Here is a 22134-nt window from a genome sequence, read left to right on the forward strand (position 1 = left end):
GGCGTCCACTGCTCAGTCTAACCCAGACCCCACCGATCCCCTAGCATAGCCAGCCCCCAGCTCATTTTGCTTCCCTCTCTGGTTTCTGAAAGCCTTTGAGTCCGAGGCCTCTTATCTGCATCCAGGGTTGCTCTGTGGATCAGGGGAGGACAGTAACACCCACCCACATTCCAGGTCACTAATCCAAACCTGCACAGTCCAACACGCCAGCCACTGGCCTCACTGAGTGTTTAAAACATGGCTAAGGTGGCACAGACAGATTTTAGTTTAATTTTTTTATAATTGTTTAAAATAATAGCATATTGGTCAGTGCGGGTCTAGACCAAGAGAGATCATAAGATTGAAAGACTTTGTTACTCGCACAGGAGTGTTGGTCTATTATTAAGCTACTTAACTTCTCCGAGTCTCAATTTTCTCTTCTGTGGAAAGGGAAGATATCAGTAACAGCACTGTGGAAGTGAAATGAGTGTCTCCTATAAGCGCATGTACGGTAAACAACGTATAAGAGATTTTTCCTGCTTTTCTCCTTTTGGGAGCCTAGGCAAGCAGTCGGGCAAGCAACTGATCAAACTAGCTGGTTCTGTGCTGCAACCAGCCATATTCCCTCACACGTTTCCTTTCCACAGATAAGAAAATTGAGGCTCTGAGAAGTTAAGCAGCTTGATAAACGCCCCCATGCTCATGAGTGGCAGACATAAGACTGAAATCCAGGTCTCCTGACATCAAATTCTATGGTGATGTCACAGCGAGGACATTATAAAAAGAGAACACTGCTGCTGCTGCTGCTGCCAAGTCTCTTCAGTCGTGTCCGACTCTGTGCAACCCCATAGACGGCAGCCCACCAGGCTCCCCCGTCCCTGGGATTCTCCAGGCAAGAACACTGGAGCGGGTTGCCATTTCCTTCTCCCGGGGAATCTTCCCAGCCCAGGGATAGAACCCGCATCTCCTGTGACTCTGGCATTGGCAGGTGGATTCATTACCACTGAGCCACCTTGGAAATCCCTCACCCAGGGCAGAGCTGAATTTAAACCCCCACTGACAGCCCCAACACTCTGCCCTTTCTGGATCTTTCACTCCCCAGAGAGACACATGTAGGGAGGAAATACATGTTTTCTTTACTCAGTTCTCTCCTTCAGCCTTTCAATTTGTTATTTCTTTTCTGTTTGGAATCAACAACTGAGCAGTGATAGACTAAGTAGACTTCACCTTGTCCTTGACAAATCAAGAGAAGGTGTAAAGGACAAAGCAAGTGGGATGTGACTGAGAAGGGTGGGCAGTGGGAAGGCTGGTGAGGTCTTGGCCGAGGACCTGCTGTTGACTCCACGCCTCCCACTGCGTCTCCTCAAACCCAGGTACTTAGAGTGCCTGAGGCCTGAGGGGACCTGTGGTCTGGGTTGACCTCACTGCCCTTACCTTTGGACGGATGGCTCACCCTGGGCCTTGACCAGAAGCTGCAAGAGGGAGTGGCAGCAAGACAGAATTTGGAAGAAATCTGGGTTTGGAATACAATCTTTGAGCACACCCTCTCTCCTCGGCTTCCTGGGAGCAAATGCAAGACTTTGTTACAAATCATAAACGTATGAACAGTGAGAGGGAATTACTCATGGTCTTGGTTGTGCTGAGGTGAATTAAGGGCCATAGGCAGGAGCACTGAAGTGTTGGGGCAGACACAGCCCCCATAAATGGAGGACGTAACTCCCCACACAGGCAATAAGGTAGTGATGCTGTAATTAGTAAGGGGGTCTCTAGGGAGAATGCCCAGGCAATTGAGCCAGCCTCCTAGGGAGACTTCCCCCACACAACCCCTGGGGACCCCCAGGTGGATTTTACCTGGAAACTGATGGGTTTCCTCATGTCAAAAGAAGTGTAGATTCCTATTTAGCTCTCAAAGCATAAAACTAGGTGACCCCCCTGAACAAGAAACTCCAGCTTGATGTATGGAGAGTTACTTCAACTTCCCCACTTCCAAAAATAGAATTGTTTATCTCATGAAGTCACAGTGGCCTTCCATTGCTTCACATGTTTCAGCACAAAGCAGATCTAACGGGCGGGTCAGAGAAGGGGTCCCTGGGTTGGGTGTGAGCTTTGGCTGATTGACCTGTAAGGGTCTTACATAAATTAGAGAATATTGGAGCTAGAAAAGCACATCTTCAAAAGTAATCCTGGGACTTCTCTGGCGGCCCTGTGGTTGAGACGCTGCACCTCCATCTCAGGGGGCACATGTTCGATCCCTGCTCAGGGAACTAAGATCCCTCATGCAGAGCAACAGAAGGAAAAAAAAGTAATCCTTTGAGACAGATTGTTCTAAAGCTTCGGTCCACTTTTTTTCTTGACAACTAGACTTCTTTGTCTCTCTTTACTGAGCTAAAAGGCATTTCTCATCCCAAGGCCTGCTCCACAGACACCTCTGGCAACAGAGCTTCAGTTTTCAATGTCTCACAAGTCTTAGAGTCAGCAAGTTTCATGGAAATCCTCAGAAAGCAAGTTAGAGTCCACGGCACACCTCTGAGCATGTAAACGGGGTGAGGTTTCTTCAGTGGGTGAGGATGTGAGAAGAACCAAGAATAAAAAGATGCTTCTCTTCATGGCACAATCACTGACTGATCAGCTCTGAAGAAAAATCATAAAGAGAAAAAGAAAGGTGTGGAACTGGTTCTCGCATTCGTGTCTAGAGCACAGAGGAATCCAGTCAGGCTTCAGTAGGACCTAGTTTGTTGCCTGACGGCAAAAAGAGACTAGGTTTCACAAAAGTCTAAAGGTCTAGTTATACAAGGTCTTAGGTAATAGGCTTATCCTCTGAAAATACTAGGTTTAAATTTTTGTTTTCAGTTTTGGATAACTATAACCAAAAAGATAGATGATAAATGTTGGTGAGAATGTAGGAAGGTTGGAATCCACATACACTGTTAACGTGCTGCGTGCTGTGCTTAGTCACTCATTCGTGTCGGACTCTTTGCAACCCCATGGTCTGTAGCCCACCAGGCTCCTCCATCCATGGGATTCTCCAGGCAAGAACAGTGGAGTGGGTTGCCGTGACCTCCTCCAGGGGATCTTCCAGACCCAGGGACTGAACCGGTGCCTCTTTACGTCTCCTGCATTGGCAGGTGGGTTCATTACCACTAGCACCACCTGGGAAGCCCTGAGTTAACATATGACCCAACAATTCCACTCCTAGGAGATACCCAAGAGAACTGAAAATATATGTATGCAAAAACCTACAGACAAATGTCCATAACAACATTATTCACAATAGCCAAACAAACCAAATGCCCATCAACTTATAAATGAATAAACCAAAGTGGCATATATGCACACAGTGGAATATTATTTGCAATAAAAAGGAATAAAGTACTTATAAATGGTATAACATGAATGAACCTTGAAAACTTTAGAAAAAGCCAGACCCAGAAGTTTATACTTTGGGGAATTCCATTTATATGATATGTCCAAGATAAGCAAACCCAAAGAGACAACCAACAAACAGGGAAGTGGCAAATGGCTGTGGGGAAAGAAAAGGCATGACTCCTCTTGGGTACAAGATTATCCCCCCATCCAGCATGTCATACCAACTAGAACACTTTTTCTCTCCATTTATCCTGTGACTGGCTTCTCCATGAGGTCGCACCTCATTTGTCATGCATACAAAGTCCTTCTCTGACCAGTGGAACTAACATTGCTTTCTTCTCCAGGTTTCCATCCCTTTATGCAGTTGAATTTTTGCACCTCTTCTCATTTTCCAAAATTCTCCAGTGTATTTGTTCATTAGCTTGCTGTCTATCTCACCCACTAAAACTTCTCTGTCTGATACAGAGGCCATATTTCAAGAGTTCAGTGGCCACATGTGACCAGCAGCTGTTGCCTGTTGTGCAGAAAGCATCGCCCGCACCTCGGGAAGCTCTCTTGGGTAGTGCTGCACTAGACGGTAAGCACCATCAGAGCAGGGTCCTAATTTTCTTGGTCACTGCAAGATGTCTAGCATCTAGAACAGTACCTGGCACACGGTAGACTCAGTAAGGAATAAGCAATGACAATGAACTGAATGAATGAATGAACTGGAAGTGGAAAGGAGATAAGGGAATGCTGAAAACAGCCTGAACAGGACAGAAAATAAGAGTAAGAAAATGAGACATTTGTTCAGATTCTTCTCACCATTCTCTACTTCAATATTTCATGTGGAGACTGTTAACGATGATGGTCTCCATAGAGAACATTTTTATCTTAATTTCTTTCCTACATTTTCCTGTTGCAGAATGTGTCCAGTCTTATAATTTGACACAAAATAGCATACCATTGTGAAATACATAGAATGCAGTGAACTTTATGGATTTACTATTAATTTCATTTTCTCATCTATTCAGTGGAGAGTACTACTAACAAGGTAAAAATTTAGTTTGATAAAGAAACTTTGATGGGACTTTCCTGGTGGTCCAGCAGTTAACATTCTGCATTCTCAGTGTAGGGGTTCTGGGTTTGATCCCTGGTCAGAGAACTTGATTCCACACGCTACAGCTAAGATCCACTGCCGCCAAATAAATAAAAAAACAATAAATTTAAAAAGAGTCTTTGACTCTTGAAGAATTTTTAAATAATCCTTTGTTTCATCAAACTTACAATCTAAGAATTGCATTTATTTTATAGCTTTTTTTCTTTTACTAATATTGAATGCAAACTCCAAGAGATGGTGAGGACAGGGAAGCCTGGCATGCTACAGTCCATGGGGTCTCGAAGAGTCAGACATGACTTAGTGACTGAACAACAATACAAGACTCTAAGATAAAAATAAAATACTAAATAAGGAGGTGACATTCCATTGTTTTCCCAGTTCTCTGTTGTTTTTTGTTTTCTTTTGGTTTGGTTTGTGTTTTGTTGAGTTTGGGGGTATTTTTGCAAATTTTTACCCAAGATCTGATTGTAACTTTGCTACCACCTTCTGGCAAAATAATGAATATCTTATTATCCTTAATTAGAATTAATTTCCACAATTTTGTTTATTTGGTATTTTATGTTTATTTCATCCACACCTATCATAGCTAAAACCAAAAGCTGTTAAAAGGGAGGCTTCCCCGGTGGCTCAATGGTAACTAGGCAATACCACCTTAACCAAGCGGTCAAATTTGGCACCATTTAATGGGACAAATAAACATCATGTACCTCCTGATAAAATGTACCAAGATAGTTACTTCCCTACTTTGGTATCCTTGCCAAAAATGCAGAACTTAAATGCATCAGCATACATCAGATAACTCATATTGAGAGATATTCTACAAAATAACCAGCCAGTATGTTTCAAAATGTCAAGGTCCAGAATGATTGAGTAGGTGTTTCAAATTAGAGGAGACCCAGGAGGCAAAATGAAAAAATGCAAAAATGTGTGATCCTGGATTGACTCCTGGACCAAAAATAAGAACATGATGGAATGATAACACAATTTGATTAATGTCTGTAAGATTACATAACTGTACTATATAGGTATTAGTTTTCTGATGTTTATAATTATATGGTCATTATATTAGATACTGACGTTTTAAGGGCTTCCCTGGGTCTAGTGGTTGAGAATCAGCCTTCCAATGCAGGAGACACGGGTTGGATCCCTGGTCCAAGAAGATCCCATGTGCCACAGAGCAACTAAGACTTGTGCCGTAACTACTGAGCCAGCGCTCTAGAGCCCGGGAGCTGCAACCCACTGAGTTCACAAGCCACAACTACTGAAGCCCAAGTGCTAGAGCCCTGGCTCCCAAAAATGAGAAGTCCTTGCAATGAGAAGCCAGAGCACTGAAAGGAAGAGTAACCCCGTTTGCCACAACTAGAGAAAGCCTGTAGCAATGAAGACCCATAAATCTTTAAAAACAAAATTAAGGATCTGAGTGGAGTGCTTATAGAAATCTATAGTGTTGCTTCTGTATCTTTTTAAAGTCTGAAATTATTTCAAAAAGAATTTAAAGGTTTTTAAACTACAAATTGAGGTCTGTAGGGCCCTCATTAAGCCTCTGAGTTACTGTCACTTATAGAATTCCTGGTCACTTTCTCCTTATGTCTCAAAGATGACTTCACCCACTCAATATCCTAGTCTTTCTTTTCCCTGACCTATTCATCTAAAGCAAATTTTCTGCCTCTTCTCGGCCATCTCTGAAATCTTGAATTCAAGTACCCAAATTATAGCTTTTTACCCAAAGTCCCAGTCCAAAAATTCTTTGAGTTCACTGAGACATCCAGTCCACTAATAATACCATTTTTCCAGTATCCATCACCTACCCCTCCCCCCTACATCATATACTGCCCTCCTCCTTTACCCAACTTCCAGGTCCAACACTTAGATATTCTCTTGCAAACACTCAACTCCCTTGGCCATCTCAGCTTCTGTCCCACTCACCTGCAAGACTCAATACTCCTTAAACTATCTACAGAAACAGCTAACGTTGCTGGTGAGGAGTTGGGGTTGGGGGGTGTGGAATCTTACAAACATGCCGACTGGCCCATTTAAAACCACAAATACAAACGGACACTAATTCTCAAGTGGAAACTAACACCACCAGACACCCTCTTTTCAAAGTCTCAGTCCCAGTATTGGAATCAAGATCTTTGGTTATATTTTCATTGTTGGCATTCCAATAATCATTGGGAAAGGAAGACAGTCAAAGTGTGACACAGAATGTCTTTGTGATTTATTTCTTTTTCATCCAGATAATTGTATTGTATTGTCATGATGCAAACAGAAAAAAAAAATTTTCATCTGGACTTTGTAAAATGAATTCCAATCCTTTCACATCTTTTTTTTTTTTTTAATTATTATTATTTGCAGGCATCACCCAGATCACCCAGTCTTCTTAGCGATTCTTTCTGACATTGCTCCAAGATCACGTCCCAAATTCAGAAAGAACACTTGGAAATGATTTGTGTCTGTCATGTAAGAGATACCTATTTGGTCTCCAGCCTGTTTGGTACCTGGATTTCTGAAGTGGTAAGTGTCTTGCTGTTTGCTAATGAGATGACTGGGAGCTCCTGGACAGCCTCAGGGTGGGGGCTGGTTGCCAAGGGAACCAAACTAGTGATTAGAGAGTTGGAACTTTCAGCTCCACACCTTAATCTCTGGGGAGGAGAGATGAGCTGGAGATCAAGTTAATCACTATAGGCCAACGATTTAATCAGTTGTGTCTACAGTAATGGGGTCTTCATAAAAAATAAATAAAAATAAACCCTAAGCGAAGGGATGTGGCGAGCTTCTGGGTTGTTAAACACATGGAGGTGCCCGGAGGCCCTGTTCTCCACCCTGGGCATCTCCTCCATCTGGCTGTTCCTGAGTTGTATCCTTGTACAATGCACTGTAATCTAGTGAGTCAACTGTTATTCTGATTTCTGTGAGCTGTTCTAGCAAATTATCGGGCCTCTAGTTTATAGCTGGTCCATCAGAATCACAGGTGACAATCTGGACGTGTCAGCATCTGAAGTGGAGGAGGGAAGTCTTGAGGGCCTGAGCTCTTAAACCTCTAAGATCTGACTCTAATTCCAGGCAGTGTCAAAACTGATTTAAAGGACCCATAGTTGGTGTCTATAAATAACTGGAGAATTGCTTGCTGTAAGGGAGGAATAAAAATTTGTATTACGAGACCAGACGAGTTTTTCCACATGGCGTCCCTAACACCAGTGCCTAACACAAAGCGTGGTACTGGTCCAAAATGAATTAAGTACAGAAACTGAGAGTAGGTGCCCAGAAACACTTTACAGGAACTTGACATTGGTGCAACATCCAAGCTTGGGGTCAGCAGCAAAGGGCAGAGACCACTCAGGTATTTGTTTCCCTCTCAGGGGGAGCTGCCGGAGAAGGCAATGGCACCCCACTCCAGTACTCTTGCCTGGAAAATCCCATGGATGGAGGAGCCTGGTGGGCTGCAGTCTAGGGGGTCGCTAAGAGTCGGACACGACTAAGTGACTTCACTTTCACTTTTTACTTTCATGCATTGGAGAAGGAGATGGCAACCCACTCCAGTGTTCTTGCCTGGAGAATCCCAGGGACGGGGGAGCCTGGTGGGCTTCCGTCTATGGGGTCGCACAGAGTCGGACACGACTGAAGTGACTTAGCAGCAGCAGCAGCAGCAGCAGGGGGAGCTGCAGGCCTGAGCCAAGCAGGAGTCACAAACAGCAGGACCTGGAGCATATGCAAAAATCTAAAAAATGTAAGCATTTCCTTTTATAACTTGTAGTTTTGACAATGATGTTGATTTTTAATCAGGTTGTTTTTTTCAGTTTATGGTTTTATACTGCCACCTAAATTGGGAAAGTAATTTATAAAACAAATTAGCTTGTTTATTTTAAAAGATCTAATAGGAATGTTTACAATCATGATAGTAGATAAATTTTGGCAGTTTGGTTATTTACCAGTCATTTTTTTTTTTTTTTTAGTTTGAAATACTTTGCAACTTTCAGAAGAGTTGCAAGAATAGTACAAAGAATCCCCATAAAACCTTTAACCAATTTTTAATATTTCACTAATTTGCTTCATAATTTTGTGTGTACTTATTCATATAAAATCAGATGTTCTAATATGCTTATTGATGGAACAAAAAATGTGAATGACATAAAAGCTAATGGTTTAACATCAAGAATATTATCTTTATTATATGATTCTTTATTATATGATAATACAAAAGCTGATCATAAACAACTATTATCATTTGCTGAAGTACAGTGGTTACTGAAATGGGAAGTTTTGCTAAGAATGTTTGAACTCAGGAACAAACTCTTAATTTTAAAAGTTGGTTTCTTAAGTGGAAAAAGAATTTGAAAAGGAATAAATACATGTATATGTAGAACTGAATCACCTTGCTGTACACCTGAAACAAATACAACACTGTTAATCCACTGTGCTCCAATATAAAATAAAGAGTTTAAAAACATAAAAATAAAAGTTTGGTTTTGCTTTTTAAAGATATAATTTAAACAGCTATGTTTACTTATTTGCCTGATAGCTTCAGTACTTTAAATGATGTTAATGCTTTCATGCAACTTTTTCAATGGCAAATAAGATCTAATGGTTATAACTTGGAAAAACAAAATTTATAGACTGTAATAACATTTACCATAACTTAACATTTATCAATGAATACTTTAGATAATAGATGGAATGTTTTTAATTATGTTTTCATCAAAAGATGCAAATGTATCTTGATTTCATTTCTTTCATCAATATATAATTTACTTTTAACTATAACAATACAGAGTGAATTGTTAGAATTGACTACTTACGAAGAATTGAAGCTCAGTTATGGAAATATAGCTTCACTTGCTTCACTGTACATTAAGATAAAATGTAGTATCTTGAACCTGTCCCTGTGAACTGACTTCTCTACTATATATGATACGAAAACAGAACATAGGAACAGTTGATACATACATTAATCCCTGTCAGTAATACTGTCATCAATCCAATTTAGATTAGATAAGTTTTAATAAGTGAGAAACAAGTTCATTTAACACATTAAAAGCCTATTATTTCTACATAGTAAACATTGATACACACTTATATCAAATACTTAGTACAAAACTTAAACAATGATACATATAGTGTTTGTTCAACACTTCATTCAGGCATTTAACATGAGGAACTAGCAATTTCACTCTATTTAGTTCTGTTTACACTTGCAATGAATTGTGTGCACAGTTATTTTCTTTGCCCTATGTTCTGTTTGTTCTGATTATATTTATAAAATGCAATGTGTTGACTCATTAAAAAATCGCAACTTGTGTTTTCTGTGTACTTTTATATAACTTTTCTAATAATTTTTTGTTGTATTTTGCAAACGTATTAGCCACAGCCAATTGGAAATGATGAATGTTTCACTACAGATAATTTGTGCAGCATGGCTATGCCTTGGACATTCCCTAGATTACCACTAGATGGTGACCAAGGATCTTCTCCCTGACGGCTTGCATGATCTTTGGAATGGCTCCTCCAATTGAGAAAGAAGGCATTTCATGTGCTAAAGCTTCTCCAGTGTAGTCTGGCAGAATTGTCAGACCTTTCCTATTTGTAAAGCCCATACAGAAGGCAATTCAGTCTCCCTTGTATGGAATGTGCTGCGTGCTAAGTCGCTTCAGTCATGTTCAACGCTGTGCAACCCCATGGACTTAGCGAGAGTAGCTCGCCAGGCTCCTCTATCCATGGGATTCTCCAGGCAAGAATACTGGAGTAGGTTGCCATGACCTCCTCCAGTCTTCCCAACCCAGGGATCAAACCTGCGTTGGCAGGCAGGTTCTTTACTACTAGGGCCACCATATGTAAGTGTTGAGATTGACTGATACAAATGAAGATATGGATGTTCATATTAATATGTTTTGCCAATTATTGATAGGCTTCCCACATGCACAGGAGCTTATCCATACACCAAAACTATTGAAACAATTGCCATCACATCTTCCCATGACACTTACTGCCACTCACTCAGGAACCACTCACAGAAAGCTCCTGTATTTAAAAATAAGCTGTAGGAGTTCCCTGGTGGCCTGGTGGTTAGGATTCTGGACTGTCACTGACTGCCATGGCCCAGGTTCAATCCCTGCTTGGGGAATGGAGATCATGCAAGCCATGTGGTACGGCCAAAATAAATTAATTAAATAATAAAAATAAACTTGATGCTATTACAAAAGCACAAATGAAATAGGCCAAAGCTTCCCATTCACAGGTATGAGAACCCAACCCTAGTGAGCCTCCATAATCTACAATCAGAGCAATTCATTCCTTCAGCCACTGAAAGGGTGATAAAGACCTGCTTATCACCATTTTTATAAACTGCCAAGGCCTTTAGCTTTCAGCACATTCCTCCTCTGTAAAAAGATCTGTAACAATGGGGCAGAGGAGGCTTCCCTGGTGGCTCAGCGGTAAAGAATCTGCCTGCAATGCAGGAGAGCTGGGTTGAATCCCTGGGTTGGGGAATCCTCTGAAGAAAGACATGGCAACTCACTGCAGTATTCTTACCTGGGAAATGCCATGGACAGAGGAGCCTGGTGAGCTACAATCCATGGGGTCGCAAAGAGTCGGACAAGACTCAGCGACTAAACAACAATCATGGGGCAGACAAGAAGAATGAAAACCTGTCTGTGGCCGAAAGTTTATAACATCCCCTGTAATAAATTACTCAGGCTTCCAGGTCAGCCACTTGTGGCTGGACTCCTGATGTCCAGCTTGGTTTTCCTGCCTTGGGGACTTACGCTGTCCACTCTTCAAGGTGGCCAACATCTCCTATCACCTTTTGAGTGAACAGAAACTTCCTCATCGCCTTATCTAATTCTGACCTCATCTGTTTAAGCCATCTGGCAACCAGCTTTGGGAGTTGAACATGCTGGAAACCTCTGTCAAGGGCAGTGTGTGGCAGACTGGCAGCCCCTGGTAATGACCCCTGCACAGCAGAAGGCAGTCACCCACTGATGGCAGTAGTCACGTTCCCGTGACAGCCATGAGCCGCTGTGGTACCGAGATGGGACAAAGAGAATATGTAGCTGTGTACTAGAGAGGAGTTTGCCTCATTAAATTAGGGGGCCCAAACTTTGAAAAACTCTTCCTTCTTGGATTGATGATTTCTAGTTGATGATTTTAGGAAATGTTTACTTTTTTAAAGGTTTTTAAAGTTAATTACCATTTATTTATTTGGCTGTGTTGGGTCTTCATTGCCAGGCAGGCTTTTCTCTAGTTGGGTGCACGGGCTTCTTTTACTGGGGAGCACAGGCTCTAGGGCGTTCAGGCTTCAGTAGCTGCGGTACCCAGGCCCCAGAGCTCAGACTCAGTAGCTGTGGTACATGGGCTTAGTTGTCCCTTGACACATGGGATTCTCCGAGACCAAGGATCCAACCTGTGCCTCCTGAACTGGCAGGTGGATTCCTATCCACTGTGCCACCAGGGATACCCAGGAAATGTTTACTTGTGGCCATTGATATGATTGTTTTTAGAAGCCACATAGTGCAAGAGGAACAAACACTCTAAGTGAATCAAGTCTTTTGCAAGGTCAAAGACCAAGGTTTAAAGACATACTTCCTTTGATTCTAATCTAGAGGTCTGGGCAACAGAGACTCTTCATCCCCAAAACAGTTCTCTCTGTTAATTGTATTTGCCAATTACCAGTCAGTTTCCCATTAGATTATTCACAAAAGTGTGGGTAAAGATCAGGAAAACCAGAGGGTAACCATGCTCTAACCCTGGGCTGCTAATAATAGAGGAGCTGTCACATCCCACCACCAAAAGGTGAAGGACAAGAGCAGTTACGGGAAACCCAACAGAAGAAACTCACAGGCAAGCAGCAGTGATGAGAAACACTGCCAGCCCGATGTGACCCCAACTCCACCTCACTTCCATCAGGGACCAAATCCAACCAGAAACAAGAGAGCACAGCCTACTGATGTAATCTATCTATATCAGCCTCCCAGGATAGAGAACAAGGTGCAATGGATCTGGAGAGGTAGAACATATTGTTATGTACATATATGTATACAGCTATATGTGTGTGCATCTGTGTCTCAGTCTCTGGGTGTATGTACATATGCACTCCAGAAGACAGGTAGGTGGGTAGGCAGAGATAGATACATAGACAGGGATGAGATAGAGACAGAGCTAGAGCTACCACCCAAGACTTTTTGCCTTCAGCATCCTTTCTGGTCCTTCATCTAATGGAAAGATCGAGCCCCTGTCACAGAGTGGGCATGAAGTTCTATCAGCTACCATGTCAGTACTAGTTGCTATCCATTTTCTTATATTCCCATCTAGAGAAAGGGGAGGGAGACAAGAATTTACACAAAACAGTTATGATACTCCTGACATCAAAAGGCCTTTGTTGGTCGTTGTAGCTGCCTTTTCCCACAGCCCATTCTATGTGCCCCTTAACCTTTCCCAGCATCTTGGCTGGATCAGGATTACTTACCAGATGGCGAGTCCAGACTCTTCATTGCTACAGTGTTTAAGTCCTTTTCTCTAAAGGTCATTGCAGTTTTTCACTCACCAGGACAACTGATCAAGGGAGTATAAAATATCAATAACTGCCCAAGACAATTCATCAAGGGAGTATAGTAAATGATCAATAAATCCCCTGGTTTCCAAACATAGTTCTCCACAGCCATCAATCAATTCAATCTTACAAAACCTCACTTCTCTGCCTCTGATTGGTCAGTGGCATGAGAAGCCCAAAGGGCAAACTCCACTGCCAATACATGGGAACCATTCTTCCCTTCCACACTAGGTCCCCAAAACTTACATGCTTTTCAAAGAACTGCATAGAAAAGATGAGGGAAGAAGGTATTCGAATTTAAAATGGAGAGGCCTGGCAATCCCCACCTTAACTAACCTAGCGACCAGAGTAAAACAACATGGCCTAAGGTGCCTTCAAGTGTGAGACCTGAAGTGCAGATCCTCACCCATGTATCAGCAGTGTTCTTCACCCATGTATCAAGAGTAGTGTTCTTCACCCATGTATCAAGAGTAGTGTTCCTCACCCATGTATCAAGAGTAGTGTTCCTCACCCATGTATCAATGGAAGTGTTCCTCACCCATGTATCAGCAATGTTCCTCACCATGTATCAATAGTAGTGTTCCTCACCATGTATCAATAGTAGTATTCCTCACCATGTATCAATAGTAGTGTTCTTCACCCATGTATCAATAGTAGTGTTCCTCACCATGTATCAATAGTACTGTTCCTCACCATGTATCAATAGTAGTGTTCCTCACCCATGTATCAGCAGTGTTCCTCACCCATGTATCAATAGTATCCCTCATCCATGTATCAATAGCATTCCCCACCTGTGTATCAGTAGTATTCTTCACCCATTTATCAACAGTGTTCCTCAACCATGTATCAGCAGTGTTCCTCACCCATTTATCAACAGTGTTCCTCACCCATGTATCAGCAGTGTTCCTCACCTATGTATCAGTAATGTTCCTCACTCATGTATTAATAGTATTCCTCACCCATGTATCAAGTATCCCTCATCCATGTATCAATAGCATTCCACCCGTGTATCAGTAGTATTCTTCACCCATTTATCAATAGTGTTCCTCACCCATGTATCAGCAGTGTTCCTCACCCATTTATCAGCAGTGTTCCTCACCCATGTATCAGCAGTGTTCCTCACCCATGTATCAGCAGTGTTCCTCACCCATGTATCAGCAGTGTTCCTCACCCATGTATCAGCAGTGTTCCTCACCCATGTATCAGCAGTGTTCCTCACCCATGTATCAGCAGTGTTCCTCACCCATGTATCAACAGTATTTCTCACCCATGAATTAGTAGTGTTCTTCACCCATGTAACAATAGTAGTGTTCCTCATCCATGTATTAATAGTATTCCTCACCCATGTATTTATAGTAGTGTTGCAAAAGACATTTCACCTGAATTGAGCCATGAGGAAACAGACAAATCCAGAATGTGGGATATCCTACAAGACACTTGGCTTGGACTCTCTTAAAAAAAATCAGTGTTATTGAAAACATAAATAGTAGGTAATTATTCTATATTAAAAAGACTAATAACCAAATGAGTGGCATGAACCTTGATTAGATACCGCATCAGGGGAAGAAACAACATTTAGGGGAAAAATTGGGGATAGTTAAACTGATTTTTAGGTAAAATTACCAAATTTTTTTAAGTTGTGAGAATAGTGGGATTCGGTAGAACAAAGTCTTTATTCTTGCGAAAGAAGCTGAAGTTCAACGGCTCTGTTCAGGAAGAGCATAAGCACAACTGTCTGGACCATGAACTTATCTACTGTTTCTTTCCATGGAGCACCGCCTTTATTTGCAAGAACAGCTGACAAATTACGATTACTCTGACTTGTAGAGTTAGTAGACATTTCTCAAAAATGAACAAACTGAACCCAACACTTCAAGGAAAACGACAGATAGAATTTCTTGCCAATGGTGTAACTCAAACTTTTAAGCAAAAATTACATAGTGCAACTGATCTTTAAAAACTACCACTTGTCAAGTTTTGCGGTTGTTATCAAAGTGAAAGTCGCTCAGTCCGTCTGACTCTTTGCAACCCCATGGACTATACAGTCCAAGGAATTCTCCAAGCCAGAATACTGGAGTGGGTAGCCTTTCCCATCTCCTGGGAAGGAGCCTTTCCCTTCTTCCCAACCCAGGGATCAAACCCAGGTCTCCCGAGTTGCAGGCGGATTCTTTACCAGCTGAGCCACAAGGGAAGTCCAATTGTTATCAAAGAGTATCCATAATTATCGAAAACTCTATTAAAATACTGCTCCCTTTTGCAACTACACTTTTCTGGGAGGCTGAATTTTTTTTTCACATACTTTGACTTCAACAACATATCACGAATAGTTCAGCAAAAAAGAGAGAATGTTCAGCAAAAGAAGCAAATAGGTGAAGGATATAATGGTGTTTGTTCCTTTTACTATTTTTTCAACTTATCTGTAGGTTAGAAAAGTTGCAAAATAACACGTGTGGAGGGAGAAATTCAAGTCCAAGTTCATGGGGATGGACCACAAACATTAAGTGGTCACTAAATAGAGAGGCCACTCCCATCTATGTGTGTTAGACCCCCTGGTCTAACACACTTAGCAGCTACTCCCCCAAATGCTCTCTAGGCTCCTCCAGTAGACTGGAGAAATCATCAGATATCTTCCTCTGTTTCTATAGGCTTTCTCCAGGAGAAGCCCTGGAATTCTAGCGGAAATGTTAGGATCTAATGCTGGTTATAGAACTGGAGGCAGTAGCGGGTGGTGTGGCCTGCTTCTGCAGGCAACAGAGGTCCAGGGAAATCTGGGGCCCAAATGGCATCTCCTTTCCCAACCAGTGCCCTTCACAGGTTCACAGGACTGGGCATTAATCGGTGCTACAACTCTGCAGTCCTTACAACCATCCTGGGCTTGTCCCAGAACCACTGTGACCACAGATGACAGACCCTTTCAAAGCTGCCATCGAGGCTCTCTAGCTCCTCATGTGTCTTAATGTTTGTATTCACAGCTTTTACTTTTTCTTTCCCTCGGTGCTGGAGGCCTGGGTTGGACACCTGGGTTCAATCCCTGGGTTGGGAAGATCCCCTGAAGGAGGGCATGGCAACCCACTCCAGTAGTCTTGCCTGGAGAATCCCCATGGACAGAGGAGCCTGGCAGGCTACCGTCCACGGGGCTGCAAAGAGTCGGACATGACTGAGTGACTAAGCACAGCACAGGTGCTTTCCCGAGAGTGTCAAAAGTGAGGTGTCCGCAAAATCTTTACAGTTAGAGCTAGCCATATTCATTCAGGTGCCACAGCCATTTGGTCTACAAAGTCTTGCTCTCTGACTAGAAGCTTCCATGCTGCCACACTGCTAAGTTTGAGTGGTTGTAGCCTCACCACATACCACAGTGACTCTTGTCCCACTGCCCCCACCCGTCCTCTGCACATCTCAGAATACAATCCTGAGCATCAGCTTCCTGGGGTCGTTTCTGGAGCCTATTACTGTAGCAGTCAGTGCCAACAGGAAAGCAGGTGGTACGCTCAAATCACAACTCGAGCAGAGCTTGAGACCATTTATAAACATGAGAAGACTACAGGAAAAAGCAGCAGCAGCAACAGACTTTATTTCCTTGGGCTCCAAAATCACTGTAGACAGGGACCGTAGCCACGAAATTAAAAGATACTTGCTCCCTGGAAGTAAAGCTACAACAAACCTAGACAGCGTATTAAAAAAGCAGAGATACAACTTTGCCAACAAATCTGTATAGTCAAAGCTATGTTTTTTCAGGCCCTCCCAGGGGCTTTCCTGATAGCTAGTTGGTAAAGAATCCGCCTGCATTGCAGGAGACGTGGGTTCATCCCTGGGTTGGGAAGATCCCCTGGAGAAGGGAAAGGCTACCCACTGCAGTATTCTGGCCTGGAGAATTCCATGGACTGTATGCTCCATGGGGTCACAAAGAGTCGGACACAACTGAGCAACTTTCACTTTCACTCCCAGATGGCACGGTGGTAAAGAATCCACCTGCCAAATAGGAGACTCAGGAGACGCAGGTTCGATCCCTGGGTCAGGAAGACCCCTGGAGAAGGAAATGACAACCCACTCCAGTCTTTTTGCTTGGAAAATCCCATAGACAGAGGAGCCTGGCATGCTACAGTTCATGCGGTCACAAAAAGTCAGACACAACTTAGTGACTAAACCACCAACCCATGATTTTTCCAGTAGTCATGCACGAATGTGAGAGCTGGATCATAAACAAGACTGAGCACTGAAGAATTGAAGCTTTTGAATTGTAGTGCTGGAAAAGACTCTTGAGTCCCTTGGACTGCAAGGAGATTAAACCAGTCAATCCTGAAGGAAATCAACCCTGAAACATTCATTGGACGGGCTGATGCTGAAGCTCCAATACCTTGGTCATCTAATGCAAAGAGTTGACTCACTGGAAAAGACCCTGATGCTGGGAAAGATAGAAGGCAAAGGGATAAGGGGGCAGCAGAGGATGAGATGATCAGATGGCATCACCAACTCAATGGAAATGAATTTGAGCAAACCCTGGGAAGTAGTGGAGGACAGAGGAGCCTGAAGGGCTACAGTCCATGAGGTTGCAATTTCCTGGTGGGGTTCTGCACTGGCCAAAGTCAGCCAGGAGCCAGAAGGCAGGGGAGCCTGATGCCATGTCCATTCAGGCTAGCCAACCAGGGCCAGAGTGGAGAGTGGATCTGAAGGTGCCCAGTGCATGCAGAGTGTAAAGAGCCTCTAGGTTCCAATTTCATGCCCATTAAAAAGGTGGGAGGAAGAAAATCAAGTCTGATTTTACATAATTCTCTCCTCTTTCCCTTATAATGTTGTGTTAGTTCCAGGTGTACAGCAAAGTTATACATATACGTATATCCACTTTTTTTAGATTATTTCCCCATAAAGGTCTACAGAGTATTGAGTAGAGTTTCCCAGTATCTTCATGACAAATTGTAAGTTTTTCCTACATGATCACAAGGCCTATGGTGCCTCAAGTTGGTGGCCAACAGGAAATCCTAGTCACTATGCTCAAGAATAATTCAACCTACCTGTTTGAGGAGCTGTGGCTAGGGGCAACATCTAACTGGAGCAAACCAATACCAACTTTCTCAGAGTTTAACCTTGACTAAAGGGTTCAGTGAAGTCATCCACCCTGACACGCTACCAGGTGCTAAGGATGCAAGTATGGACAACAGCCCCTTCTACCACGGCTGGGAATGTGGGGAAATGATTTTTTTGTCTGCACTGGGTCTTCATTAGTGTGCTCAGGCTTTTCTCCAGTTGCGGCAAGAAGAGGCTTCTCTGGTTGCAGAGCACAGGCTCTAGGGCACACAGGCTTAGCTGCTCTGAGGCGTGTGGAATCCTCCCAGACCAGGGATGGAACCCATGTCCTGTGCAATGGCAGGCGGATTCTTAACCACTGACCTACCAGGGAAGTCGGAAATGATTTTAAGAAACTCTGAACAAGATGTGCTGGGTTAGGCGCTAATTCTACCTTATGAAGACAGTGAAAATCAAGATGAGGGTTACTTTGAGAGGGTCCATTGCTAAATCAATGACCCACAAGTCAATTCTGCCATCGTCCAAGGTCTATGCTACAGGAACACAGGTAAACACAACCTCAGGTTTTGGAATGAGCCAGATGTGGATTGCAATTCTGCTTCTTCCACTTACTGTGTTGCTGTGACCAAATCAACTGTTTTCTGGAAACCTCAATTTCTACCTATAAAATATGAGTAACAAAAGTACTCCTCATGGAATGATGACTATTAAATAGAAAAATTAGATTCTCAGTATCTGACATTGTCCATACTTCTCCATCTTGGCACTCAACAAATGGAAGTTATTATGCCACTGATAGTTTACAATAAGAGACGTTTTAAAGGGGATAAACTTCCAATACTTACAGGAAAGTTGTAAGCACTCCGTAGTCTTTTTTTGCTGCCTGGAGATTGCTCGAGTTAAAAAGGTTGCAAAAATCCAGACTATAATGTATTTTTAAATTTCTTTTAAAGTTATCACACCCATTAACCTTCTGGAGGCAGTTTTCTAGTGGAAGTGGCTTGCTGACAACACTACTTTGAATACTTCTTTTACAGCAAGTAATAGCTTTCTTTCTACTTAGAAATTCAAGAGCCATTGTTATGGGACTCCAATGTACTGAAAGTGTTCTCAACTGTTTCTAAGAGCTTTCTCTACCTACCAGTTAATGACTCTATAGTGAGCAAGAAGCATTTCTCCATATTCAGGGGGAAAAACGTGTCATAGATCAAAAAAGAATCTACTTATTAGTGCTTAAATACCAAAAGTCCTTTGTTTCTGAACCAAGTTTTAAGGAAAACCATATGGCTTCTAAAATTATTTTTCAGTTAGTAGTCTTCAAACCTCACCACCAAAAGGTACTTTCGAGCCTAGATCAAGGGCTGAAATTCTTAAATTCCTCAAAATCCTCAGATTTCTGCTATATATGTCTTCTCACTACCGTTTCATCTTTTTGGATCACTCAAAGTGTGAATAAATGAAAATGCTTTCTATATTCCAAGGCCAACTGTGAACAGAGGCAGCAGACCTCAAAGGTTCGTGACTGGCTCATGCACGAGGTTTGACCACGCTGCCCAAACTGTGTTGGACAAGTCCACGGTCTAAACTTGAGAAGCTCAAGTGTGTGTGTGGTGTGTGTGTTGGGGAGTAGCAGGGAGTGGTTTGACAGCCAAAATGATCAGATTTCTGATGTCAAAACAGGGTGAAGTACGTAACAAATTTTTTCTTTAGAATTATTAAAAGTACTCACAGTTAAGGTTGCACTGAGGAGTAAGTCACCAGAAAATAAAAGTGGAAAGTAATTGAAATTGCAGCTGAGGTCAATTCAAACATGCACTGAAACCAGCCAACTTCTGCACATCAGATGCTGCACACACTTTCAGTCACACATCTGCCCCTGATTCACATGCTTCCACAGCCACCCATTCCATCTTTCATTCACAACCAAGCTGTCTCCAACGCCTCAGTCAACCAGCTTCTAGGCCTTGTCCACCCTTGAGAACATCACTCAGGACCTACAAACTACCAAATCACCAGAGATGTCAATGTTGTAAAAGTGAAGGAAGTGAAGAACTGTGTCAAAGTGGAGACTAACAACCAAATGGGTTGTAAGCTTTTCCTATAAAGATATTATTGGAACAACTGGCAAAATTTGAATGGAATCTCTAGGTGAAGGGATATATGAGAATTCTCTGTATTGTTCTTGCAATAACTTATTTGGGAATTAGAAGGGGGCCAAACTGGAACTTCATATCACTTATGAGACACAGGAGCTACAATACACAGTATTTTAGCTAAGTTCTGGCTTGGAGGGTAGAAGCCCCTCGCATACAGCATTCTGTTATCAAGGTAGGATATAGTACCCAACTGCTGCGACTCAGGGAAAGTACTTATTTTCTACCAGAGTTTTTAAAAAGTAAGTGGCCTAAATCATTTCCAAGCTAAAATAAGTTACCAAACAAAAAAAGTATTCAAACTATCAACAGCCAGAGAGTGAAATAAGGAGAGAAAGGAATGCTTCATTTGAGGCAGAAAGAGTAGGTCCTTGTTAGTCCAGGACTAAATGGAGGTCTGGGAAGATTTGAACTCTGTGATGAACTGACATGAGGTCAGGGGGGAGTCCTGTGTGGCAAGATCTTTGACACAGAGGGCCGCAAGTCTTGAATAAACTGCTATATTGTAAATAATTCTGCATAATATTTTAACATTTCATGCTTCTCAAACTCCTTGTCTATACCATAACTGCTTTGAGCCATACCACAAAACTTCAAGGTCAGTGATTAACTGTGTAGATTCCAAGTACTATTTTCTTCTTGACTGGATTTTTGAGTCAATGTTTTATTAAAATTTACAGTTGATCAAGTGGAACAAGAGTTATAAGTAATCTTCCATGGATCTCTCTATCCCAGTGTAAGTTTCTCTAAATGGAAATTTAAACAATGAGAGATCTTAACTAAGCAGAACTACTAATCAAGAAGGGAAAAACAGTCTTTATAAATTAATTATAACAAGGAATAATCAGACTGCAAAGCACTCTCACAGGTAAAAGAGGCCATGTACACCTTAATATTTTTCATTTTACCATTTGGATCAAGTAAATGAAAACAGACAGGACCTTACCACCCAGTCCCAGAGGTCCTTAGAAGATTTAACACTCAAAGGCTAATTCACATTCCAAAGCATTCACACAGAAAAGGTGTCCTAGTTAACAAAATCTATTCAACAGATAACTTAGCCATTCACCTTTGGGTTTGTGAAACTGGGATGACACAGAGGGCACATTTCTTGTTTTTATTTCAACATTTAAAATATTCACAGATGCAGTATTATATTCATCGACATCTCCATGGAAGATGTACCAAACAAAGCAGACAGGTATTCCACAAGTACAGAATTACATATTTGTTAACCATGTGAATGTTTACCACTAGAGTTTATCTAGAAAAACACCACTTTAAAAAAGAAAAAAAAGCAAAAAGTGTTTTGAGTGTTTCTCTGAATTTCCATAAAAAGTGAGTTGCAAATAATTTCAGGAGACATCCTAAGTATTAGCACTTTTAAATTTCATAATTTCATAGTACTCTTCTAATATACCCCCATCAGGAACACATAATAATTAATACTCAGTTCTTTCACTTTTTCCCTCAATAGCCAAGCCAGGATGTACCCTTTTTTCCTGTCTTTCTTCCTAAACACATTATGTAGAATAGGCTGATCATCACAGCATTTTGACTGGCTAATGAGGTAGGAGCATTCTTTTTTCAAAAGAAGTTCTTAGGCATTTATGAAGCAAAACAAGAACAAAATTATAAGAGTTTTTTTCTAGTGGTTGTTCTTTAAATAAAATGCCAAGAGCCCTGGAAATTGGTCAGATGCTACTTGTAGTTTAAAAAGACATGGAAGAAAAATTCATTAGAGAGGTCCTGCTACTGCACACATTCAAGGGCTGGCGTGAATTCAATTCATTTTGGCATTACTAGGTAAGAAACCATTGCCTCAAAATGCCATACTTTCTTCCTGGAAGAAATCTTACCAAGAAGGTAAAGTTGAAACAGAAAACATTACCCTATCTTTTCTTTCCAGCACAAGTTATTTTCTCTTCTTTTAACCCAGTTCTCATCCCTTTCTAAACACACACGAGATTGAT

This window comes from Bubalus bubalis, chromosome 19 (genome assembly GCF_019923935.1).
Source record: "Bubalus bubalis isolate 160015118507 breed Murrah chromosome 19, NDDB_SH_1, whole genome shotgun sequence".
Taxonomy (NCBI): Eukaryota; Metazoa; Chordata; class Mammalia; order Artiodactyla; family Bovidae; genus Bubalus; species Bubalus bubalis.